The 27,206-nt window shown below is 43.8% G+C and overlaps 1 protein-coding gene across 1 annotated transcript in view; it reads right to left on the reverse strand.

Moving 5' to 3' along the window:
- Positions 1-6,240: 6,240 nt before the first annotated feature.
- LOC146790012 (uncharacterized) overlaps positions 6,241-27,206 on the reverse strand; it is a 450,689-nt gene continuing 429,723 nt past the window's right edge. Inside the window, exon 12 of the mRNA XM_085631249.1 lies at positions 6,241-6,484. The gene's annotated coding sequence lies outside the window, so the exon portion shown is untranslated. The remainder of the gene's footprint in view (positions 6,485-27,206) is intronic.

A 27,206-nucleotide genomic window follows, 5' to 3' on the forward strand; every position in this document is an offset into this window, starting at 1 on the left:
ACCCGGGCACCATGTTGTAGCGTGTTTTCTCTCCTTCTTTCTTTGCACCAATACTCTCCCTTATGTTCAGCCTGAATGACTGTAGAATGTAGGATGATGTCACGGAATGTTCGTGTGTGGTCTTGGTTGGAGTGTCAGTTGAAGAGGAGAGGCTGAGCAGCAGGGAGGATGCTCCTGGTGGGGCTACTACTGATTACGATCTTATTTACTATCATCCATCTTTCTACTTACCTGGAACTGGATATAATAAATTACATCTTGGAACCTACTACTCTGTCTACATTTGGACTTCTTTACTCAGTACACACCCCTCAAGAACAGCACTGCATCAGTACCTTACGCCTGCATAATGGTAGGTGTAAGGGTGACACAGTGCCACAGGGATAGGCTGGCCCAATGCTTTGCTGGAGTTGCGTCATGGTTGTGACACGACGGTAGCAATGGGTGACTTTAGCGCAGACATATACGTCAGGATTCCAGACGTATCTGTCATTACTTGCGTCATGGAGCTCTGTCCAGTAAATACAGCGCATCCGTGGTGTCGCAAGAGGGGGGTAGTGAAAAGTGTTGCAACGCTGTCTTGTTGCAGCACTGCAACACTTTTCATGAGTGAGACCCAGGAATGCGCACTATCTTACTGATGGTGCACAGTCCTGCCCTGTAGTTCTGTCGCAGGGCAGCGCAGCAACATTGCTTGCAGCGCGGTCCAGCAACAAATCCTGCTGAAATGAGGCCCCAAGGGTTAACTCCATTTTCAAGACCAGCTGTTCTATGGTCTTAAAAAACTGCCTCTAACTGTAGTTAGAGGCAGTTCTTTTGGTTCTCCAAACTTAAGGAATGCCCTTGTAAATATCGCTAAGTGGGGTTAGTGGCCGTTTTTGCACGGGAACGCCTCCCTTGCATGTCATTATCGCTAACAGAAGTGGCGATCTTTATAATGGACGTTTTCACCTGAAAACTGCAGCTAACAGAGGTTAGCGGCAGCTTGTACATAAGGCGATACAACTCCTTGTACATATGCCCCAATCTTTCTTATTTTTTTGTAATATCCAGCATGGTATTCATTACACTGTTTACTTCTAAACATGTTAGAAATCATTGTTGAGCACACCTCTCGATTTAACTCCATTTATTTTTCTTTCAATAATTATTTATTGGAGCTTCATACTGCAGATCCTCAATGGAGGTCCATAAAGACATTGAACTCTATACATGGCAGCAATCCTGAAGCATGCATATCAGTAATTATTTTAGTGATGGGGCAGGGTGGCGCGAAAGGGAAGGGGAAGAGAAAAGGGTACCGTGTCATATAGGCATAACTCCAACGTACCTGTTCTTCTCGGGTCTAGCAACATGGCCAGTATTACAGTCACTAGCACAAATATAAAGTATATTGTTTGTCCCAATTTTGTTTTGTCTTGTTATCTGTGTGTACTACCAATTATATTTAATCTCCTATATATGTTTTATGTGTTCCAAGACCATTTAAAACGTTAAAAGTTAAACATGATGGGGTCCTGAGGAAAGACTAGACCCCATCATGGGGCGGCCAATAAAGGGCTGAAACATGTCGACCCAACTAAAACACAAGGCGCATAATAAAGTCTTACATGTCCTAGCCTTTATTTTAATCTTCCCATCACCACCCATCAAATAAAGTGTAAATCTGCCCTGAAAAGTTTTGTACCTTATCTTGATCCCTTGCGCCATTTTTCCCTACAAACACCCTCTATACAAAATGAGGGCCCGCCATTAGAGGATTCTTTGGTGAGCGCAGGATGGCCGCAGATGAAGCATGACACCCAGGGGGTGTGTGAGGCCCTGCCGCATACTTTTATAAATACCCTCTAGGTCCGGCCTAGAAAAGTTGGGATGATAAATGACCCGTAAATAGCGTAATTTCTCACTTAAAGGATGACCCGCTCTCACATTTGAGAGCCCAAAGAAGGGACCTGTTTTCTATTTGTGTTAGTGGTATTTTATAGGGAGTGCACACTTGTATCCTTGTGTCGCCTCTCTCCTCCCCCCGCCCTCACTTGTAAAGGGCAGTGTCAGCAGAATTACAGTCAGACAGGCCCCAATCTGCTATACACATTATTGAATCATGGAGACATCATTATCTTCCCCAGCCTAGCAGCGTGCCATGGAGATTATGTGGTTCAAACTGTAATAGCAATAGCAAGTGCACGTTTCTGTGAGGGTGGAGAAGGGAGGGCTCCTAGAGGGGACTGCATACACAATATTTAAGCTACTAGGACCAGGGCAAATGTTTCATACCGACACTCGGAACAAGTCTCCCATGAATCCCCACACTGCCTCCATCTTCCAGCAAAGGACCGGAATGACAGTCCTAGTTGAAGGCCTCATGGTGCTATCAATAATGAGATGCTTAAAGAGCATTTTGTTTCACAGTGCATTTTTCATAGCTTGTCTATTTATTTCATTCACAAGACTATTTACTTCTTTCACAAGAAGAAACAAGACAGCAAGCATTTAAAATAGACCCTGGGGAGATGGACTGTGTGAAACTCGAAGAACAGTCACCCAGGCCCTCGTCACCAGCAGACTGGACTACGAAAATGCCCACTACGCAGGAACATCGGCCAAGCTCCTGGGACGACTGCAACGCATCCAGAACACCTCAGCACGTCTGATCCTCGACATCCCCCGCCGCAGCCACATCACACCCCACCTGAGAGGCCTGCACTGGCTCTCCGTCAACCAGAGGATAACCTTCAAGCTCCTCATCCACGCACACAAAGCTCTCCACAACACCGGCCCAGCATACCTCAACAGACGCCTCAGCTTCTACACCCCCACCCGCCAGCTCCGCTCCGCCGACCTCGCCCTTGCCACAGTCCCCCGCAACCGAAGAACGACCGCCGGCGGCAGATCCTTCTCCCACCTCGCCGCCAAGACCTGGAACACCCTCCCCACCAACCTACGGCAGACCCAAAACCTACTGGCCTTCAGAAGACTCCTCAAGACCTGGCTCTTCGATCAGTAGCAGCACCCCCTCAACCCCTCCCGGCGCCTTGAGACCCTCACGGGTATGTAGTGCGCTTTATAAGTATCTTGATTGATTGCTTGATCACCTCCTACACTGGAGAGTAGCTATCAATGTGTGCAGCAGGTGCAATGGCACCAGGGCCCATAGTTGTGTTGGCACATTAGATGCTTTTACTACCCTCTCAGAGTCGGTGGAAAATGTCATTGTTAGGCCCATGTCTCCTTCCTATGCCACTGTTATTACAAAGACTAAAGTATCCTATTCTGTACCTGGGGTTCCTTTAAAAACGAGCCTGTCCTTTGACCTTGTTCTTGTGTCCAGTCATGGAACTTCTCAGTGGCTTGCAACATCCTTATAACCCACTGTAGAGCTTACATTATCTAACATATTACGCATAATGTAAGTTACTGCTGATGTCTACCATGTTAAAACATCACAGATAGCTTTTGCGGCTGATAATTTCAAAATATGTTTCCATGAGCCAGCCAATGCTGTCATTAGATTCCTATAACAGTGGCACAAACTTGTTCAAGTGATCATACCAGAGAGCAAAGACAAAAAGAGAACATGAGATCATTAGAATATGTTATCGTTCCTATTTCTATATAACTTACATTTCAAATTATAACCACAACCTATACCCCAGAAGCACATATTAAACCATAGTCACCATCATGGGTGAAAAATACAGCAAGACTCCATGCAAGAAATTGTATCTCCCTAATTTATTAGAGCTACTTACCAGTATCCTAAACAATGTTATATATGATTACAGAAACTGAGGACCGAGTAACCTTGCAGGTAAAACATGTTTGAGTCTCGGCCTGTGCAGGTAAGAGTGATGGGGCCGGTGGGGGGCTATTTCAACGGACGATGACGAGGGAGAATTCATTATTTATTTAATTTTCCTTCGTTATCGTCCGTCGAAATTCCCCCCACCAACTATCCCTCGCCCCCCCCCGCCCCCCACCCAGCCGGTCTCACTGCTCTTTCCTGCAGGGCTGTGGCTGATGAATCAGCATTTCTAGTTACAACAGATCATTAGGGCATGAGGAATCATTTCAAAGTTGGAGCTATTACATTGTTTTGCAAAATACATTCAGCAGACCCTACCACCATTTGAACAGCAGAGAAGAGTGGCGAAGGAATAACCATCACAACAAGTTGTGAAGGTTACAGGAAACTCAGAGGTTTTTCAGATTGAGAAAGCCAAAACGCCTGGTTAGGAACACACTGCGGATTCAAGCGAGCATGGACAACAATCGGGTTTGCGTGGTGCGCTTGCAATCTCTATCGGTCGGTTGTCTTGCCAGTGCTTAATTTGTGAAAAACATAAGTGCCTGGCTCTTGTCAGGAAGCCACTACAGCGTTCACCACACGTTGCCCCTGCGATGTTGCCGATGACAGTAACAACACAACTCCTAACCATCACACTCCTACAAGTGTGACAATTTGGATGATTCCAAACTCCCAAAGGTAAAAGATTGGCTTGGACAAGAGGTTATATTCATTTTGAATGTATATTGAATTGATAATTACCTGTTGTTGTGGTCATCTCTGAGTTAGCCAGACAGTGCCGCCTTGTGGCAGACTGTCACATGCGCTGGTGTTGACAATTAAGTGCCGGTGCTGAGCACCGGAAAACGCTGGCTCAAATAAAGTACTGTTGCAATCCACTGATAACGGACAGTCATTCAGCAGAGGAGAGCAAGCACAGTGCAGTGCTTTGAAGTTCCAGGAAAGTCTAGACTTTGATTCACCAAAATGACAGGGATAGAAGTAATATCATACACCCTTTGATCTCCATTGGCTCCCCAACAATTGCTGATTTGCCTCTGAGGGACCAGGATAAGGCAAATAGGGGGAACCACATATAGCAAACACGGTTGTTAGAGTTCTATTTACTTTCCGGCTCTGTGATGTCCTCCTTGACTTTTCAGACAAGGAATAGCCAGGGCCATGCCAGAGGTATCAAAGGGCAACACAGGAATGACAGGTATTATCCCTAACTGATGTCCATGCTGGGGTGGCTATGAGTGCTTGAAACATCCCACCTTAACTTGATTTCCACAGCTTATCTGCTATGAGCAGTCTCACACTGCAGCAAAGTCTGTTACATTCATGATTGCATCAGCTGTGAATCACAGCACACGCTCCACAGGGGTGATTGGTGACCCTGGGGCATGCGCAGGGCACTCCGAAATTGTTGATAGAAAAATTTGTTTACCATGCAGCAGGCCACTGGGAACTGAGTGACGTGCCTGTGTCGCCCAGACCCGACTGGCACAATCTGAAAGGTTGACCCACCTCCGAAACATAATTGGGGGTGGTGCGATTTACCCCATACCCCCCTGAAGGTACTCCACTATCTGTTTTCCACCTTTGCAAACTAATTAATAATAAGCCTTGGCAAAGCACTATGCTACGCTCGCATAGTTTGCGAAGGTTGCGCTACTTCGCACTACGCGAATTGCACGTAGCACAGTGCAAACACGCGTAGCATAGGGCAGCGGTCATTTTTTGCTTGCTCGCGGTCCTCAACGTCAAGTTGGCCACCGCGAGCAAGCAAAATGTCATCTCGGCGAGACTTTTTCCTCGTTCGCGATCGGCAACATCAAGTTGCCGATCGCGAGCGTGAAAAATAAACCTCCCGGTGAGATTCTCAACGCGGGGAGGTCAGATTTCTCATTGCGAGTGGTCGCGTATGCTCGCGACCGCTCGTGATGAGAAACTACCAGTCCGCGTTGAGAAAGCTGCCGCTCAAGTAAAAATCTACTCGAGCGGCAGAAAACTACAGCTCGCACTGTGCAAGATGCCGTTTTCAATGATTGCACAGTGCCGGATGCTTGTCCGCACTGTGCAATCATTGACAACGGCATCTTGCACAGTGCGAACAGGGTACTACGCAGTTCGCAAAGTGCTACGCGTAGCTCTCGTAGTGCGAAGTGCACTTTGCGTAGCTACGCATAGCGCTACTTTGCGAACTACGCACAGGGTTAATTAATAACAGCAGCGGTCATATGTGACAACTTGATCGTGACTGTGACATTAGCCACTTCCACCTGTGGATTTTTAATGGATGCTCTAAAATGTCAATTTATGACGCTCAATCAGGTCTGGACTGTCCATCTGTATACATACAATTCATGGCACTGTTTGAAAATCTACTCTGCATGGGATTTTGAAGGCACTTGTAAGTGACCAAGACATTTAGATGTACAAATGATGTGAACCCCAATTTTGCAAAATAATATTTCATGCAATTGTATTTATACAGCATCTATATCAATACATTACAGATTTAATATTAATTCAGTTTAAAAAATAGCCACAACAGTCATTTTTTACTCGTAAACAAAAACGGGTCTCTTTTAATAAAGTTGCATTCTTTAGTGAATTGCTTTTTTAATTTTTGCCACGTCTTTGTTCACCATCCTTGTTTGACGTCATTGATGATAATGTCACCTTAAATACCTGAAGAAACGACAAAAATACTAATTAGGGATTGCCAAACGTATTAAAACTCGTACCATTCAGTTTTTTAAATATTTCTAGAAAGTTTGAATTAATGAATCATGACATGATAAAATTAGGAAATAAAGTAATAGCCATGTAGCAAGGTGGGGCAAGACCACAGCATATGCCTTACCTAACTTTCCCCTGTGAAACTTAATTTAAACATTTCAAAGAAACATTCTGTCGCTGCTTGAAATGGAGAGGTAATTTGCTTATAAATGTGGGATGGACAAATATTGTAAAACAAATGTTATGATTTCTGCTAGTCTCAGAGATTTCCCAAACAAACTAGAGCACTCAGCGAGTTAAGTGCTTGCTGCTAATATCTTTGTGATTTGTAGACAAGATTGAATCCAATCATGTCTGACTCATCATTCAGAGCTTATTAACTTGAGTAGCATTAAATGCAGTAGTAGTGACCCAGTAATTTACAATGCTTATGGATGGCAAAAGCAGTGGTACCAAGGGGTGTATACAACTCAATATTGCTGTTGGCTTGGTTGAGCTGTTCTACAATTTGTGTGTTGTCATGGAGGGAGGAACCAATATGCTCTTGATGTGTTGTGTCGATTGATCTTGTCGACATTTGGTTCATCATCCATGAAGGCGTACGTGAAGAATCAGGGTCTAGAGTTACAAACTCAATTTTGTGAACAAACCCAGAGCAAAGTGTTGAGGTGGGATTTAGTATCCAATGCAAACCATATTTGCACTGTAAAGTATCCCAAAGTAACGCAAAGTTGTGCTATGCACTTCTTTCTTTGCGCCACCATTCCCGTATTTGGATGCTAACTTCTATCTACTAACAATGATAGACATGGATAATGAAGAGTAATGTATTCATATGTCTTTGGTTTTGACTATGACGCAAGGGTGTGCATATTGGCGCATGACAGCCAAACGTGCACCAGTGCTGGTGGAGAGAATAAATGTGCCATATCTTAGTGGTTATGATGCATTTTTCTCTTTCTCTCTTTGACGCAAGGTAGCGCAGCATCAAAGTTGCTGGGCCCGTATGTTGCAAATAAGTTCCACCCCCTTAGTACTCCAGGATTTTTATCCCCTTTATCAGAGATTAGCCTCTTTATCTGAGTCTCTCTCCCAGTAATTTCATGGTAAATTGGATTGCAGATCTTTACAGCCTCTGGCCGCTTTTTAAGATAAGGCTGCAATGACACAGATAGGGCAAGAGGCACTTGGCTAGTTACACGTGAACACGTGCGCACCCAGGTACAGGCTACATGAGAGACTGCAGTTGCACACAACCAGGAATCTGCACACAGGTAACCTGTCTGTATCAGTTTTAAAATGAAGTCAATTTCTGTCGAAATACCCCTTTGATGGACCTAAACCTTGCTTCTAAATATTAATAAGTCACCCCATGAAGGCCTTATTGCCCATAAAGGCAAACTGCATGATTTTTAAATGAATAACATGTAGAAATTAGTGTTGTACATGTCCTTACAGTGAAACATCTCCAATAACAATTTTTAATGTAGGAAAGCTGTCTGCTGCCTTAGGGATTCAAAGGGCGACATTGTTGCATTAATTAAAATGCTAAATTCGGATTGGTGCAAGCTAGAATAATACTTCTCTCACTCTTTTGTACAGTAATTTAAAGTCCTCTTTTTTGGTGAGGTCAGATTTCAAATTAATTTTTTAGAAATGCCACTTTTGGAAAGCTTTCATTTTTTTTGCCTAAAGTTTTTGGGAGCTTCCAGCTGCCTGGGTTAGTGCTGGCTCTACCACTGGGAAACGCATAGTTGAGCCAGACAGTGCATAAGAAGCCTGGGTGTAGAGGGAGTACATCTTCCCAACAGAATGGCTGGTGGGGGACTTGGGCCCTGCCCTAATTAGCTTTTAAAAAATGAAACACTATGCCTCCCAGTACTTTGACTCCCTGGCCTGGGGAGACTTCCATCGCATTTCTAAAGCACCTCCGAGGCTAGAGCTTTTTCTCTACAGATTGGGAGTGCAGCGACCTCTTGTGGTTAGTTGTATTAATGCATTTTATGTGGCCTAATTGTGTTAAAGAAAGACATAGACACACACTATATTGACTTTCAATGCTTAATTGAGATTATACTTAACATGTGGTCTTTTACTGTGGTGACCCCTTGAAAAAAGCCATTGGGCTTGCATTATTATATTGTTGTAATGACCCCTTGACAAAGGCAATAGGCTTGCCTTATATATTAATGTGGTGTCCTTTGACACAGCCAATAGGCTTGCCTTATAGTATTATTTTGATGACCCCTTGACAAAGCCAATAGGCTTGTCTTATTTAAAATGATACCCCCATATTGTAATGTTCTATCTGCTATAGGTGGGGATACTATGATTTTGTGGGGTCATAACCCATTAGGGGCCAGATGTGATTTCTGATTGTCGCCTAAGGTATTTCTATCAATCTGATGTGTACATTTTTTAATAAATTTATAGTATTTAGTAGTGTCTGTGTAAAAAAGGTATTTTCCTTTTCTAAAGAAAGATCACTGAACAGACAATAATTTGTTGAGTGTTATTGTATGACGATTACTAGCCCACACCACCTCCCCTAATTAGGACTTGGACTGCTCTGCGTCCCTACCCTGACAGAGTCAAGCACCACAATGGGGTGCTTGGTTCCCAGTAAGAGGAAATTGAGAACCAATTACTTGCTCAGGCTAATAACCTAATTTCTTACACCAAGTGTCTTCACAAACTAAAAATTAATTGCTCTTAATTTGGTTACAGAATGTGTTTCACAAGTGGTGGATGAGTTCGAGGAGCTGCACTTTTAGAATTTTGGTGGGAATAATGGCAAGCAGAAGTTAAGAGGTTTGTCAAGTGCAGGTCTTACTTGGATGTTTGGACTCTATTATGAGAATAAGCAGTTTTATTCAGGTTGGCACTCTGAGCAATCTTCTGGGTACAAGGCTGCAACAGTGCCTGGGATGGTGCTTCCATATGGAGAATCAAGGCAGCAGCTTAGGGTGCCACTTAGTGGCAGTGTCAAATAATAGCAAAACACCCAAAACATCGCCTTTTTGTATGCGAATGGAAAGTACTCCACAGGGGATACAGCATTTTGCTTGAAGGCCGGAAAACCCCTAAACAGTGTCTCCCAGTGTATGAAAGTACTTGACTCAAAATACCTCATGATAGGTGCTGGGAAAGGCAAAAAAAGTTGAATTACTTTCTACTCTTTCAAGCCTCAAAAGGAAGATAGAAGAACAAGGGTCACTAACTGATTTAATTAACAATTGGCAGAGAACCCACAATGTATATCCTCCTTTGTGTGCAGGGTCTGATATTTCAGTGACTAAGGCATCACCTCCAGGAGTCTGCATTTAGCTTCATGTTCACAGGTTCAAATGTTGATGGGTCCACTCAGCTTTTTATCCCTTCTGATGTCAATAAAATGCGTATCATTCATCTAGGTAAAATAACTTACGTTAGCTTATGCTGTAGTGGAAATGTGATCAATAGGATCGCCCATTAGCAAAAGATGATTCCTTTATTTTAGTTTCCACATTATGCAAATTTCTAGATAAATCATTAGATCATATTCCATTAAGAATCTCAATTTGAGTTTTAAATGTAGCCATTTTATCCACCAGTGTGGTGTAAGCATCCCCTCCACCACAGTGACTGGGATGTTCTGCCCTGTTTCAAGATTGATTAATTTGTGGTAGTTGCTTCCATCTTGGGAAGAAACATTTTATTTAGAAACTCCCTTGTGGCATGGAGGTACTGGTGTTGCAACCCCAAAGTCAGGGAACATTGCCCATACTTACATCCCCGATGTGCTAACATACTAGGACATTTTTAATAGCATGTGTGGGGCCCTTGAATACCCTTTTAGTAGAAGACTGACATGCAAAGTGTAATGGTATTTAATAAAGAGCTAGTCCCCATAGACCGGTATCATTTTCAGTCTTGTCAACATAGGCTGTTTTTGGGCTACAGTTGTGAGCCATTGGCGGCTCTGCCATTGATTTGCCCACCTCCATCATCAATGTACTGTGAGCACTAGGAAGGTTGGGAAAATGTATGGAATTTCTTTTTTAGCAAATGTCTTTTTCCCACCCTCCACCACATTAGACCATAACTGGTTTCTCGTCAGAAGAAATATTTCATATTTTTGCAAACACTTTAGGAGAACCTATGCTTACCAAAATCCGAGCGATCACTCTTGAATAATGTGCGATGATGTTACTGATTTCTTTGATTCAGAAAATAAAATAAGAAATGACATTGAATATTACGTCTGACTATCTTCTTCTTGGACATCTTGATCAACTCACACCAAAATGTATTGGGGTTTGAATTATTATCAAATGAACACTTTGGTAGCCTACTAATAAAAGCAAATGTGTATGTTTGTCATTTAGGCATATGATCCTTTACTACCTGTCAACTATAATTCATAGGCATTGAATCTATACAGAGCCTAAACAATAATATAGCTATCAAATGCATTAATAGGGTTAATAGGGTAAAATAAGTTATCGTGTCACAACTTGTACAAACCCCACCACTAGATTTAAATCCAATCAATTGTGAATTTGCCATTTCTTGTGGAACTCAACTTCAGTGTCTGTCAATAATCTGAGCACCACATGGAGGCTAAAATCCCTCACTACAACACTACACATCCTACTTCCATGTGCAATTTTTGAATTTATGTCTTAAAAAGTATTGAAAATTCCCTTGAAGATTTGTTAGTACGAAAAGTTAAACATCTCCCATCTCAGGACTAATGTACATTAGAAAGACACTGAAAACCATAAGTCCTTGTCAACTATCCACACACTTGTAAAATAATATACTCTCAATCACTGCCAGTCCCTTTTCAACCTTTGCAGTCCTACGTCAGAATCTCAAGGTCAAACATATCAACCATAAAATAATGACTACCATTCTGTTGTATAGGTAAGTATAAATAGGTAAGTGTGGATTTCCTATTCTTAACTCACATTTACTAACATTTCCAACCCTTCAATTTTCAAACTTAATTCAATCACATTTGTCAAAATGAAGGATGGCCTTGTTCACACTATGTGTAACATTGCTCCGCACACCTTCCTCATCCTCTAGGGTTAACTTCTGCAGAAAAACAGACTATGGCCCTCATTATGAGTGCCCGACTGGGATTGTGATTATTATCACACCTTTTAAAATCCAACTCTGGAGAGTTCAGAATTGAAAAGGTGTGATAAGTTTTGCCTATTACAAGCTGTGCCCTTTAAAATGAGGCATAACATGCACAATTGGTATATAATACACAGAATTCCAAATGTTTTGTCTTTATTATGGGTCTTTTCTCCTTCGATAAATGTTGGCAGGTTCAACCCGCTGGAAGTTATCATTGAAAAACACCAAGGATGTGATAATTATTTCACAACTCAAAATTCAGATCCCTGAGCAAACTCATGTTTTCATATGGATCAGAATTTAGCCCTGCACTTGTAATCAGTGCCTTAGAGGAGACAGTCATGGCAGAACATCTAAATACTATATTCCTAAGAAATTTGAGATATGCGGGATTAAAGGTACCTATAGAGGTCGACGCAATCGGGTAATGAACCATCTTAGTGCTTAAACACCAACAGAAGTAAGGAAATCTTCACCATTGTGAAAGATTTCGCCTCACAATTTGCCTCCGCCAACTCAGTTACTCCCTCACTGGGCCTATGCATCAATCTCTCTCAAAGTACCTCACGATCTTGTCCAAAGAAACAATGCTAACCAAACAGCCTGCCATCACCCCAGAAGAAAGCACTACCACCATGAATTTCATTCACTCTAAGGTGCCATTGAACCCATTCTCCACCTCAACTTCATCCAACGCCTACACGACATCGGAATCCAAGGACTTTCACTCTGTTGGGTCTATCCTTCCTGACTTAAGTGGTAGGACAAAATCCGTCAGCCTGGTACTGTACACCTCGATGCCTGTGACCTCATCTGCAGTGTTTGTGAGGATCCTCCCTGACCCCGACCCTCTTCAATGCATGCATGATCCCTCTAGCCAACATCCGTCTCTCTCACGATATCAAGATCCTCTCCTACTCCATGCAAATCATTCTCTCCCTCACAGACAAGGCTCCCAATACCCAGATCAAGCTTAATGCCTGCATGACTGAAATCGCCCACTAGATGAAGAGCACTTGTCTAGAGGTGAACACAAACAAGACCAAAATCATGATCTTTGGGAAGAGCACAACACTTCACCTGGTGGCTAAGAGAGCTAGGACCAACACTTTCATGGCACTACCTAACACTGGCACAGCATACCTCAAAAATCACATCTGCTTTCACAAACCTTCCAGACACCTCCAGTCATCCAGACTCCTGCTTTCACAAATTCCACTCATTCAGAAAACCAGATCCAACAGTCAAGCCTCCTTCTCCGTCACTCCTCAGCGTGGAATGACCTATGTCTACACAAAAGCCTTTTGATGGTGTATCTTCTTATCATGGTCCTCCTCATTTGCCCTCTGCTCCAGGTTAAACTTCCTGGCCTTTGGCCAGACAGTTGCACTAATGACGCCTTTAATTTTAATTCTCTTTCAGTCTTGAACAGCTCTCTTAGTGGCTACAATGACCCTTGTGGACCAATTCAATGACTTGTTGTCTCACTCAAAATCTCATGATTGACAATCCTCGTGCCTTGCAAGATATTGCCTTCTTGAGTGACAAAGAGTTCTTCTCCTACATTTGTAAACTTTTGATATTCAAGTGCATCCGTTAGAGGTCTTACATGTTTCTCCCAAGATTGTTGTGAAATTATATCTTTGAGAACACGCATGTCTCGATTTGTGTTAGTGGCAGTCAGAATTTGTTCTATAGACAGAACAGCAGGCACACTACATTTGAGTATGAAGTTAACATAGGCTTCAGCATCAGGACACTGCAATGGCACTCAGGAGAGAAAGTCAGCCGGATTTTTGGCTTTCACTGGTTGGTGTACAATAGTGTAATCATACTCTTGCTGTCTTAACCCCCACCTCTTAATTTGAGGGGGCATCTTGGCTTTTGGATTTCTAAAAATGGTGAGCAACGCCTGGTGGTCTGTGACAAGTCTAAAATGTTTCCCATAGAGAAACACATGGAAGTGCTCACAAGCCTACGCCACAGCTAGGCTTTCTTTTTCAGATTGGGAATAAGCATGTTCGGTCTGTGACAGACTCCTGCTCGCATAAGCTACAACATGTCTTGTGCATTTTCACCACCATTGTGCTGAGCTAGGATCGCACCAAACCCCACCGCGCTTGCATCAACATCAATCTCAGTATGCAGCATCGGAACAAAATAGGCCATGTCAGTAGTGTTTTCTAGGGCATGCTTTATTTTCTTGAAGCTGTGATCACATTCATGTAACAAACCTGAACACAGCATTTTTTTTGTTAAATCTCTTAACGGTGCACTGACTATGGCAAAGTCATGAATGTACCTGGAACAGAGCTGGCCATGCCAAAGAAGGACTGCAACATGGTTACATCTTGTAGGGGACAAGTGGACGACAAAGCTTGTACTTTAGCTGGGTCTGGTGTCATTTCCCCGACCAAGAAAACATGTCCAAAGAATTAGATTTTCGGTTTGTGGAACTCACACTTGTCTGTATTCAATATGAGGCCTGCATCCACATGTAAATGGCAGACTTGTGTCAGGGCTTTGTCATATTCCTTTTGATGAGCCCAAAACACCAAAATATCATCCCTGTAGTTAAAGGCATGTGTACAAGGCTGTATTATGCATTGAATGACATCCTGAAAGAGTTCCGCAGCTCATGGCACTCCAAACATGGGTTGAAAAGGTTGCAATGTACCTGCAATTTTCTTCCAGTTCAAGTTGATGATAGCCTTTTGTACAAATAAAGGCGAAAAAAGGCTTTCAGGTGTCTAATCATTTCTGCAATGTGTGGACCTGGATGTCATTATCCCTCAATAGCCTTCTTAGCTTGGCGCATGTCAACACAGATGCGCACGGCCTCTCCCCTATCCTTTTTTGGCACCACCATAATGGGTGCAACCCATGGCGAAAGACCTGTAGAGTGTTCAATAATAGCATGTTTTAGCAGAGTTTCTCATTCGTTTTCAACAGCTGCCTGCAAGTGAAAAGCAATTTGACGATGTTGTTGAGCAACAGGATGAATGCCCTCATTAATGTGAAGCTGCACCTTCATGATTTAAAGCTTTCCAGTTCCATGAAACAATGATGGAAACTGCCTTCCTACATCCACATGGGCATTACTATTGTAGTTGACAAGAATCAGAAAGCAGTGTTGAAATGGGGTAAGCATGTGCTCAACGAAGTGCCTTGAAGAACATGCATTGTCGCTTGTGTCGCATGGTCGCTACAAACGATCCTTGACTCTGTAATGGCATAGAAGCAGTCCACGTGTATACCTTTGGCATGAGCTGGGGAACTGGAGACAGTTCATGGTATGTTTCGGCAGGCATGATGTTTATTGAAGCACCACTGTCAATGATAAAATGTATGTGACAACTATTCACTTTGAGTGTGATCTTAGGCCAATGTCCAAAGGATTCTGGTTGTTTCACACAATGATCTCTCTTGGACGTGGACTCTTCTCTGCATGAAGCCAAAACCACATGAGGACATTGCTCACTCATAGACATCATGGCACAGCCATCTTCTTCACCGTCACTCGACAATGGCGTTGACGAGCTTTGGACGATGACTTGAATAACGTTCAACATTGTTTTGTTTCCACTTGCCTCAAATGATGTCGTCCCTTAGCCTTGTGGGCATGATTAGACTGCTTCTCGCAGTTTCAGGCATCCATTTTCTCTTCTAGATGTAACATCATTAGTTTCTCTTTCACTCTACACACAGTCATGAAATGGTTTCTTTCCTGCAGCTTTTGCACACCTGTCCAATGGCGAAAAGGAGAATCTGCATTGCAAACACACTTTCTTTTTCTTCTGAGACATCACTTTTTGTTCCTCGAACTTGTGTCTCTGTTTCCTTTTCATGCTCAATGCTGATTCACTTTGAGCTCCCCCACCCTCCATATTAGCAGTTTGTCTGCATGTTCTTCTGCTCTTGCAGCCATATGCACTCTTTCTAGGCTGAGTCTCTCACGCAGAATACGTTGTCTTAACGACTCAGATAGGCACCCATCGATTACTCAAAGACATATGGCTTATTCATCATTGAATTAATTGATCTTGCAATGCTTGGTGACAGTCCTTAGTCGCTAAGCAAATGTATCCATCGTTTCTCTAGCCTGTTGTCTGGCCTTGTTGAAGATGTACCTCTCATAGTCGACATTCGGCATTGGATTGAACTTGACCTCTAGAGTGACTTGTAATCTGATGGTAAGATCCTTCCTCAGTTAGTGGTATTTTCTTTATCACTTCTTTTACTCCATCACCTGCAAGGTTCTATAAGTATTTCATGATCTTATTATCTGCTTCTTCTACCAAATCAATAAAATCATAAAGTGTTTCAATCTAGGCAGTCCACCTTGAGCCAATATTTTGTTTCTTGGGGATATCGAAAGGGAGTGGTTGTTTTAAAAAGGCTGCAGCGTCATAACTACCTGTGAAAGTTCCTGTTGTTGAGAGCAGAGCTTGCTCTCACGACGCTTGCTGCCCACTCTGAGCGGCTTAATTTGGACCATCTATAGACCCAAGCTGCAGGCTTGCATCTGTGCTAGCATGACCGTCATTATGTCGTATGGCCCCTTTTTCGACTTTATCCATGAGTGTCGGCTTTAGATCTCGTACTTGCTCACTACCGTTTTCTACCTTCTGCATTGTGTTTGGTCTTCAAGGTCTAAAACATTTCTTGGTGCCTGTTTGCTTGTACTTTTGGAACACTTCCGTACTTAACTATTGTGGCCTTCAGCCCATCTCTGTACCTGGTTATCTTTGCCTTTAGTGCTGTCTGTACCTGGTTGTCGATGCCTTTAGCATTTCTCTGTACCATATTACCATATTATTGATCTTTATTCGGATATGCACTATCCATAAAAGTACAAACATTTCACACATAGTTAATCCTAGAAAATAATTACATTAATCCATCTTCTTTAAGTTTAAAGAGCAGGGGTCGTCTATAAAACAAATCAGCGCAACATTGCAAAATTATCACGCATGTTTGATAGCAGCAACATATGCTAAAGTGCCAAGTGCAAAATGCAGATATTTCAGAAAATAGCAGCAAGAATGGTCGGATTATTAAGTTGCATTAAAAAGCCCACAGGTTCTATTAAAAAAGACCCACATAAACAATTTATGATCAACACAAGATTATTATCAGTATTGCAAATAGCAGCAACATGTGAGGAAGTGCCAATGTTCAAAGCTCAAAGGATGACTAGGAGAAATAGCAGCAAAAAAGGGCAAACTTATTAATTCCCTACAGGGTGCTCCATACGTCCAGATATCACTCATATAGTAATAGTGATAATATATTCAAAACATTTTTAGCCTAGAATTATACACGTCCTGTACAACTAAAAACGAAACACCAATCCAATCAAAATTCATTAAAATAAGATATACATTAAAAACAGAGTACATAACCTCATAAAAACGACGTATCATAATTCATATAACATCATTAAAGAGTTTGTTTTATCCTACACGTGCGGGTCTGCCATGCACTGCCCAAAAATTTAGCTACCCCGCAGACTATGACCAAGGAGGACGTATCAGTAGTAGAAACCCACAGGGCCATCTTGTGACACCTTAGGCCCCACTCCCTACATAATGGTTTAAGCCATGACGATCTTGCACCCCTGTAAACTGGGCAAGCAAAAAGAAAGTGAGCCACAGACTCCTTAGGGGCTGCACACCCAGGGCAGGATTTAGCTATAGAACTTGAGTTGTTCCACCCAGCAGTAAATTCATTCACTGGGAGGGTCCAAAACCTTAGTTTTAGATACAGGGATCTATCCAGGGATTTTTGTATAAAGTCAAGGAACGGTTCAAGTTTCCTTTCGGGTTTAAATTCTATAAACCGCTCTGTAAGGGTGCCCCCTTTGCCTCTACATATAGCCTCCTCCTGTACCCAGTCCCAATATAGTTTCTTCATGACTTGCTTGGAGGGTGGGGATTGGCTAACCCATATTTCATTCAGCCCTAATTTCAGTACCAGCTGTCTAAGTTTACTCAACCACTTAATCTTGTTGCCCGAGTTGAGCAAAATTAGTTCATCCAAGACAGCCGCGTAGTTTGAGAGTTCTGGCGACCTCCTAAAATGAACCCAGAAGAGTAACGGGCGCAGGCAGACTATGTCTTTTAATAGACGCCTACCCATATCTAGACATAGTGATTTTATCGGGGTGGAGATGGGAAGTGACACCAATGCTCTCAAAAACTTATTTTCTGAGCTTACCAGATTCGTTGTGTCCTCAAAGCCCCACAGATCAGATCCATAGAGTGCCGGGGGCAGTACTTGTCCTTCATACATAGTAAGAGCCGGGGCTACAGGTTTGCTCGTGGACTCTCGCTGTTCCCGCAAAATTGCTCCAGATACTCGTTTATGATTTAGAAGCATTTTGGCCAGATGATCATTCCAATTCATTCGACTATTGACCCTTACACCCAAATAGTCTAATGAGTCTACCAGCTCCAATGGGGTACCATTAAGGGAGACGTTATTCTTAAATCTCTTTGCTGGCGAGAAGGCCATGAGCTTTGTTTTGGAAGTATTGATAGTAAGACCTCTATCCTCACAGAACGAGCTAAATCGATCCAGCAATTTTTGAAGGCCAGTCGGGGTTTTAGAGATCAGGAGGGTGTCATCCGCAAAGAGCAGGGTGGGTGTTTTTTCCCCCCGCCAGGGACGGGGCGTCGGCTGAGTCCTCCCTCAAGTGGTCCACCACTCCGTTCACAAAAAGGGAGAAAAGAGTCGGCGCCATAACACATCCCTGGCGGACCCCCCTCCCCACAGCCAATCTCTCAGTCAACTGGCCCTGAGTACCCCATCTGATCCTTGCATAATTCCCTTTGTGCAATTTCTTAATTAATTCAAGGAGGGTAACAGGGAAGCCCATCTTTTGTAGTACATCCCATAATCTATATCGGGGAACCTGATCGAAAGCTGTTTTGAGATCTATAAACGCCAAGTACAAACTGCCCTTCCCAATGGTCACAACCTTCCAATAAATAGCAAAAAATCGGAAGATCTGATCCACCGTTCCCACCTTCTGCCTAAAACCCGCTTGAAAGTGGGAGAGGATGTTTTTTTCTTCTATCCACGATCCTACCCTGGATATGATGACCCTGCCAACCACCTTCTGGACCACGTCTATCAGGCTGATCGGTCTGTAGTTGGCAGGGTCATCCCTCGCCCCCTTTTTAAACACTGTTACCACCTCAGCTCCCTTCCATGAATCCGGGACTGGGTGGCCTCTTAAAATCAGGTTCATTAATAGGGAGATCAATTTAGCCCAGGTTACTGGGTCATCCCGTCAGGACCTGCAGCCTTTCCCGGAACCAGATGTTTGATAGCCGTTTTAACCTCGTTAACGGACAAGGGGTCTTCGGGAACCTTGGAAACTGTATCATCACTATCCATTATCAGAGATGGAAAACTTGGCTCATCTACACCATAGTACAGGTCATAGAAATGTGTGAACCATTGTTGTTCTGATATATGGTTAGCGATGGGTTCCGATCTCCCTCTCCTGGCTTTGTTAATTACATCCCAGAATGTGCAGGAGTTCTTACTCAGGGAAGCGATTTTAAGATTCTGCCAGTGTTGTCTTTCCAGTCCCGTTTTGCTATCACTAGAGACCTTGCATAATCCCTCCTAGCCGCTCTAACTAGTGAAGGATTCTTTTTGAGCAGGGCTGCGGTTAGCACCTTCCTTTTACCCCTACATTGAGCCGTATACCAGGGATTACTTGTTTTTGCCTGAGTATGGTTCTGTCTGGCACTACCTCCCTGTATTATAAAATATTGGCCCACTTTCTCTATCACGTTTTTATAAACTAGAGGGAGTGAAGGGCCTCTGTATGAATGACAGCTTTGTGTTATGCCGTGGTGCAGTATGTCTTCTTTTGGCCTTCGCAGCAGGTTCTTGGCTGTCTGTGACTGAACGTTTCTGTATGGCCTTCGCCTTCTTTGAAAGAAGAGTGCTTTGACTCCACACATGCCAACCATCGATTAACAACCTCAATCAGGGCCCATGTGGCACGCAGGAGTAGTTTGCTGAATCTCAGCAAACCCTCTGGAAGAGCAGTCTTGGATCTTTGGGTTGCAGATCCCCTGACCCATGCCCAGCTGGGTGGAATGCAAATGGCCACGCCACACACAGAGCTCTGTACTGCCTGACTTTATTCATCTGAGCGCAATCATTAACTCAACTCACATTGCATCATCAACTTTACTTAAATATATTTAGACACACCCAACACTTACGTCATAACTATGGAATCTTTTGGGGACCAGAAGGGTCCTGCTATACACATAAACAAGACTCCAAAGCAAATATCTAAAAAACTTGTTTAAAATAAGCTAACTATGGAATTAAGGTCATATTATCCTGTCTAAGACAGTTCTCCACTACCAGATAAGAAAATATGGCCTCTGGAGAACGTCAAAGCTTCAGCCAAATAAGTAAAGGGGCAAGCCTCACTGTGTCTTCCAGATGTAAAAGGCCTAACTCTGAGTGAGCAATGTAACTTGCAGTGCACTTAGGGATTGCCAACAACATATAAAGATTGCAGGCTTCCCAGGTTAGCGTAGCCCAAGAGTCCTGCACCATATGTCCCGACTAAAAGGCACTCACTTTTATAGAGTGTAATCATTCCTTTGATTGGCTTGAGGCCCAATTTCTTTGAATAAGTAGCTTTTCCCATTTTAAGTTAGCATCAAAAGGAACACTTAGTTAAAATCTGGAACCTTGGCTATTGGGGATCTCCCTCTTAGATACTTTCACACTTGTGTGTTTTTAGGTCCACGTGTAATTATATAAGATTTATATATAAGAATATGAAAGCTGTTTGTGGTGCGTGCTATTAAAATCACATCATCAGCATAGAGGAGGACAGGGACTGGACGACTCCCAACCTTAGGTAATTCCTTCCCTTTTTTCACCAGCTCTGCGTCAAGGGCATTGATATAAAATAGTAATAAAAAGGGGGCCAATACACATCCCTGTCTAACCACCCAATCTGACAGGCTTCATTTTGACCGTATCGCACTTGGGTGGTTGTACCTCAATGCAGGCATTTAAGGAGGTCTATAAGAGAGGTTTCGATGCCCGCCGCCTCCATCGAGCCCCAGAGCTTCCCCTTGTCCACCAAGTCAAAAGCACTGGAGAGGTCAACAAATGCCATGTGTAAGGCACCTCCCCTGGCTTTGATGTATTTCCCAAGTAGCAAAAATAAATGTAGGGTTCCTTCAACCAAGCCCAAGCCTGTGAGGAAGCTATATTGCACATCAGAAAAAAATGTATTTGCTTCAGCCCAGTCTTCCATCTTTTGAAGACTCACCCTCCCTAATATTCTTACTGATGAATCCAGGAGAGAGATAGAGTGAAAACCGTCCTGGAGGTTCCTGTCTCCTTTTTTAAAAATTGGAAGTATTTTTGTCTCCCTCCAAAAATTTTATGGGCTGCCCCTTATAGCAGCACGAAATACATGTGCTAATAATGGCGCCCAAAACATAGGCTTCTACCTGAAAAAATCAATTGGGGGCCCCATCAGGGCCAGGAGCTTTCCCGGCAGAGCATCTTAAAATAGCTGCGGAAACTTCACTTACCTCAATGGAGTCCCTCCAAAGGTTTTGGCAACCTGCTTAAAACTTTTAAGGGCAGCAGTGCAGGTGGGGCAGCTGAAGGCACAAAACTAGGAACACCGCAAAGCACACATTAAACGCCTTCATTTTGTGATAGTTGCTGCTTCTGTTTTCTTAAACCTCTAAAGTATGAATGATGTTTTACAGTGCTGTATTTTCTTTGAACATTTTCTACATAAGCATTGCATGGAAAGAAAGTACTTTCTCAAACTAGATGAATTTACTGTTTCAATGCTTACATAAGCATTCTTTATACGTTAATACTGGAAAGTCCTTAAAGTTTGTGTGGTCATTTTGGATTCAATGTACAGAAGCCTATGTGATGCCGTCCACTTATAACAGCCGCTTGATAAACAAGGGCGGGATGGGAGGAGTAGAGGGGGTGAGAATGAGTGGGGATGATGATGAAAGGAGCCAGTGATAGGGATGAACAGGTAAATATTAAATTATGAAGGAAAAGAACCTGAGTCTGGGAAAAGGAATAGCTTTGAGGTCTGGATGTAAGGTTTGCTGGAAATGATTGAACAGGGAAGCAAGTGAGCAGCAGGGGAGAAAAGGCTAGTGTGGATTAATTGAAGCCATGCCCTATCACCAAAACATAATGGGAACAGTAATGTGAAAACTAATAGGAATGGTAATAGGTAAATGTAGCCTTCCACAAAATGCCATGGGCTTGATGGGCAGCCGATCTAACCAATGGTAACCTTTGAATACTATGGTAGTCATTATCCGATGTAGCGTACCCAAAGCCTACACTCATCCTGGCATTTCTTAACCCCTTGCATGCTTCTGACGGAACCACTCCGTCATGAGCCACGGGCGCCGTGTGCTCATGACGGAGTGGTTCCGTCATGCTGCGGCCGTTTGCGGCCGCTCCGCCCACGCGGCGCTAATACCCCGCCTGTGCGGGCGATTAGCGCAAGTGGGTGGAGTCATGACGGAACCACGCCGTCATGAGCACAGCTCGCCCGTGACTCATGACGGCGTGGTTCCGTCATGAGCATGGCGGCGTCGCAAACCCCCCAAACCCATCCAGCGCTGCGGCGGAATTCGCTGCAGGTAAGAGCGGTGGGGCAGTGGGGCCGGCTGGGGGTGTGGGGGGGGGTTCAAGAGACGACCACAAAGGAACATTAAATAAATAATTAATTTTCCCTCGTCGTCGTTTCTCGAAATCCCTCCCCCCCAGCAGGCCCCACCGCCTCACCACTCTTACATGCAGCAGCCGCAGCTGGGGCTGTGGGTTACCCCCTTATTCATAATTGGATGGCTTTCTAGTCCATCTCACTTTCTTGCTCTTGAAACGTGTTACAGAATTGCTTTTTGTGATTTATATGTATTCGAAAACATTCTTGTGGTCGGAAAATGGCCAGCGTGCTGTTGTCGACCACAAAAATTATATATACATTAGGCCGTCTGTTCTTTCCACACTGGAATTGCTAAATCCTTGTGTGTGTTTGTGTTACAATGCCAAGGAAGCTGTAGAAACATGGGAGAAAAGCATATCAGAATCCAGTTATATAATACAACAACGCAAACTAGATAAACTTGCTAAAGATATTAAAAAGTAAGTCAAATTCCAGACCTATTCATATTTGAAAGACGACTAACATAACAAGATGAATCAGGTCACTACATTAACAGAGGACGAGGCATATACAAAACACCACGTTGCTTTCTTTGACACTTTAGCATCTGAGAATTCAGACAGAGAGGCAATACCTTGTCGTAGTTCCTCACCAAATCCTCCAGGCCCCAACTACCAAAATCCCAATATTTCTTTAGGGTGAGGCCAGGGCTATTAGGGTCCACAGAGGGGCCAGAGAGGCAAGAGGGGGAGGGTCATGGCATGGGGTCCCAATACAAGGGGAAGGTAGACATGATGTCAGCATTATCAGTGGTGAATAACTCCCCTGATCCTACGAGTGATATGGCACCCATATTCAATCTTTCGAGATATTTACTGACATCAGTTTAAATTTTGGTACTGAGCAGGGGGCTGTCACTTGTTCCCGACCAGCAGACCCTGTTTCTTTCAAGTCAAAGTTGAGTTGAAACAGATCTTCCAGAAAATCAGACTTAGTCACTTCTTTGGGGGCAACTCTAATGTCACTCATGAGGCCAAAGGGCTCAGGCCTTCTTCCTTCTTCATACCTCCCACACACTCAATGCCCATAGAGATAGTGGCATTTGAAAAGACTATAATGAAAGAGATTGAGTCCCTCAGCAAACAACATAGGTAAACTATGAGAAGTTGGCCTGACATATGCTGTCCACTTGTTATAGTGGGCACCCTGTATCAGTCCAAACAACCCCTTATGGTGATAGAATAAAGACAACCTTTATTGAAAGCCATACTAGTGGTAGCAATGGAGAGCAGCCTTCAGGCTAAGTCTTGAAGGAATGTAAAGCAGCTTGTTTTACCAGTCTATAATCTCTTGAATGACCAAATGAAAGGACAACCACACCAGATATATATTTAAAATATATGGGGCAGATTTATAACGGACTTGCGCCACTTTTACGCCACTCTTGTGATGCAGCAGCGGCGTAAACCCTGCGTCATGTTGCGCCCCATTTACAACGTGACGCATCTAGGGAGATGCATCGCGTTGTAAAGCTTGCGCCACATGTGGGCGTACCTGCACAGGGGAGGGGCGTTCCGGCGCAGGAACGCCTCCGAAAAGTGGCTGAGTGAAATCTACAAGATTTCACTCAGTCACTTTTCCGGCCATGCTGCGTCAAAACCCTGCGCCTGCTTGAAGCAGGCGTAAGGATTGACGCAGCATTGTAACGATAGGGCACCCCCGAGCCTTGCTGGAGCTGCGTCGCGCTTGCGACGCAACTCCAGCAATGCGCCAACCTTCCGCCATCAGATGCGTCACGCATCTGTTTATCCTTGCGCTACGATGCGCTGCATTGTAAATGAAGCGCATCTATTGTGGAGCAAGGGTAAACTTTTGTGACGCATCTTCCCTGACGCATCCATGCTGATTTGCAGGGATGCGCCAGGGAACATAAATCTGCCCCAATGTATTTAAGATAAAACACACCCCTCTAGTCTCTTTATGAGGCTGGAGTTCGAAGTACTTAAGTTACAAGTCAGTATTTAACAGTAAAAGCAAAAATACACTAGAGTGGTATAAGAACCACAACTGAACTAGACACAAGGCCTAGAACTGTAGAAGTGCTTGGACCACAAGGAACTACCCAAGGTAGTGACACAGGGGACCCACGGGGGACGCGTGCAGTGTGAGAACACAGCCGCGAATCGTCGTTAACTTCTATAGAGGAAGTCGCGGTTGGAAATTAAGAGCTTAAGGACATTTAGAGGATGACTACGAGTGAACCCTTTTGGACTTAGAGGTGTCTAGGGACAACACCCATGGGAGCACCGGAGGACTCGAGTTACCTCACCCAGGGAAGCCGGGTGCATAGGTGTCAAATGGTGTCGGGTCGTGTCTCTGTTTTCAATGGAAGCTGCTCAAGAAGTGCTGCTGCCATGAAGAGGAGAAGTGTCCGAAGAGATCCAAGCCTGGATCGAGGATGGAAGGAACCTCAAAGCAGAGGGGACAGAGTCTGGGTCACTTATCAGTGACCAGGGGCACGATAGTCCAATGCCCACAGATGTCGGGTTCTTCAGGTGAGTTCACGGGTGTCTTGATTCTTCAGCCAAGAGGTCAAGGAGGCGTCGATGATATCTAGGAGCTGGATTCCTGATTCCTGGGGTCCTGATTTGCAGGGCCACAGCCAGACTAAGGTCGAAAAACAGTGAAACACCAGCAAAAAGTGGAGGCACCCATGTGAAGCAGATCCTACTCTCCTACACAACCCCCCCCCCCCCCCCCCAACACAGGGACATTAAACTAACCTTGACCAGTTGAATCTTCATGTTCTAAGTGGAAATACCTAGAGAGTCCATCTGCATTGGCATGGTTATTCCCAGGTCGCTGTTCCACTGTACAGTCCATCCCCTGTAGGGAAATGGACCACCTAAGCAGTTTGGGGTTTTCACCCTTCATTTGTTTTAGCCATAAGAGGGGCTTATGGTCTGTCTGAACAAGGAAGTGAGTACCAAACAAGTATGGCCTCAACTTCTTCAGAACCCAAACCACAGCAAAGGCCTCCCTCTTAATGGCTGACCATTTTTTCTCTTTAGGGGTCAGCCTTCTGCTTATGAAAGCTACTGTCTGATCCTGACCTTCTTCATTCAATTGTGACAGTACAGCCCATACCCCCAATTCAGATGCATCTGTTTGGACAATATACTTCTTGGAGTAATCAGGACTCTGTAGAATGGGAGCAGTGCACATGGCCTGCTTCAGATCATCAAATGCCTTTTGACAGCTAGCTGTCCACTGAACCTTTTTGGGCATTTTCTTAGAAATTAAGTCATTCAGGGGTGTCACTATCGATCAATACCCCTTGAAAAATCTCATATAGTACCCAGTCAGGCCTAAGAAGGCTCTCACCTGAGTCTGGGTGGTTGGAGCAACCCAGTCCATGATGGTCTGGATTTTCCTCTGCAGTGGTTGAACCTGGCCCCCACTTACAAGGTGGCCCAGGTACACAACCTGACTCTGCCCTATCTGGCACTTAGTGGCCTTGATAGTGAGGCCTGCCTTTTGCAGGGCCTCCAAAACATTCCTTAGGTGGACCAGGTGATCCTCCCAGGTGGAGCTAAAGTCGGCAATATCATCTAGATAAGCAGCACTGTAGGCTTCCAGACCTGTGAGAACTGTATTCACCAACCTTTAGAAAGTGGCAGGTGCATTCTTCAAACCAAAAGGCATCACCACAAATTGGTAGTGCCCACTTGGGGTCGAAAATGCTGTTTTTGGCTTTGCATCATCAGCTAGTCTGATCTGCCTGTAGCAAGCTGTCAAGCCAAATGTGCTAAGGTACTTGGCTGAGGCCAAAGTATCTATAAGCTCATCTGCCCTAAGAATTGGATGAGCATCAGTCCTAGCGACTGCATTGAGACCCCTGTAGTCCACACAAAACCTCATCTATCTTTTCCCACCACTGGTGTGAGGTTTTGGAACAAGGACCACTGGACTAGCCCAAGGGCTATCTGAGGATTCAATAACTCCCAAATCCAACATTTTCTGGACTTCTGTCCTGATACAGTCCCTGACATGGTCAGGTTGCCTATAAATCTTATTTTTAATAGGTAGACTGTCGCCAGTGTCCACTTCATGAGACCACCGAACATGCCCTCGACGAGCAACAACCCAGTCTAGTAGTGAACTTGTCAAAGATAACCCTTACTACAATTCAGAAAAATGTTTTGGAAAAAGGATTAGGTTTTGTACCTACAGCCTCACTCGATAAATTCAGACTTGTCTGCGAATTAAAAGAGTTTATTCGCAAGATCAAACTGGAAATCTACTTTAGAGACAAGGAACCTAATACCAGTATCCCCACGGATACAGGACTACATAAAAAATCCAATTTCACTCCCCCAGCACACAACCTTCCAATTGAATTACTAGCATTCGAAAAAGCGGTGTTGAAGGAGGTAACGGAATTAGACCCGAAAACAATCAAAGTGTTTCATAATACTAGCAAAGCAGAGCAAGAGGCTATAAACCAACTTTCAAACAACAAAGACCTAACTATAAAACCAGCTGACAAGGGTGGGGCAATAGTTCTACAGAACACCCCCGACTATCAAAAAGAATGCCTACGGCTGTTGGCAGATGAACGTAATTATCTGGTAATACACCAAGACCCCACAGAACGTCTACGGATTGAGATTACCAGCCTTATGGAGGAATCCTTGGCAAATGAGTGGATCAGTAAAAAAGAAGCGGATTTTCTGGAAAACAGAAAACCCATAATCCCTTATTTTTACACAATTCCCAAAATACACAAGTCAATGGAGGCGCCACCTGGTAGACCAATAGTATCAG

The sequence above is a fragment of the Triturus cristatus genome, chromosome 10 (genome assembly GCF_964204655.1).
Source record: "Triturus cristatus chromosome 10, aTriCri1.1, whole genome shotgun sequence".
In the NCBI taxonomy this organism is placed as follows: Eukaryota; Metazoa; Chordata; class Amphibia; order Caudata; family Salamandridae; genus Triturus; species Triturus cristatus.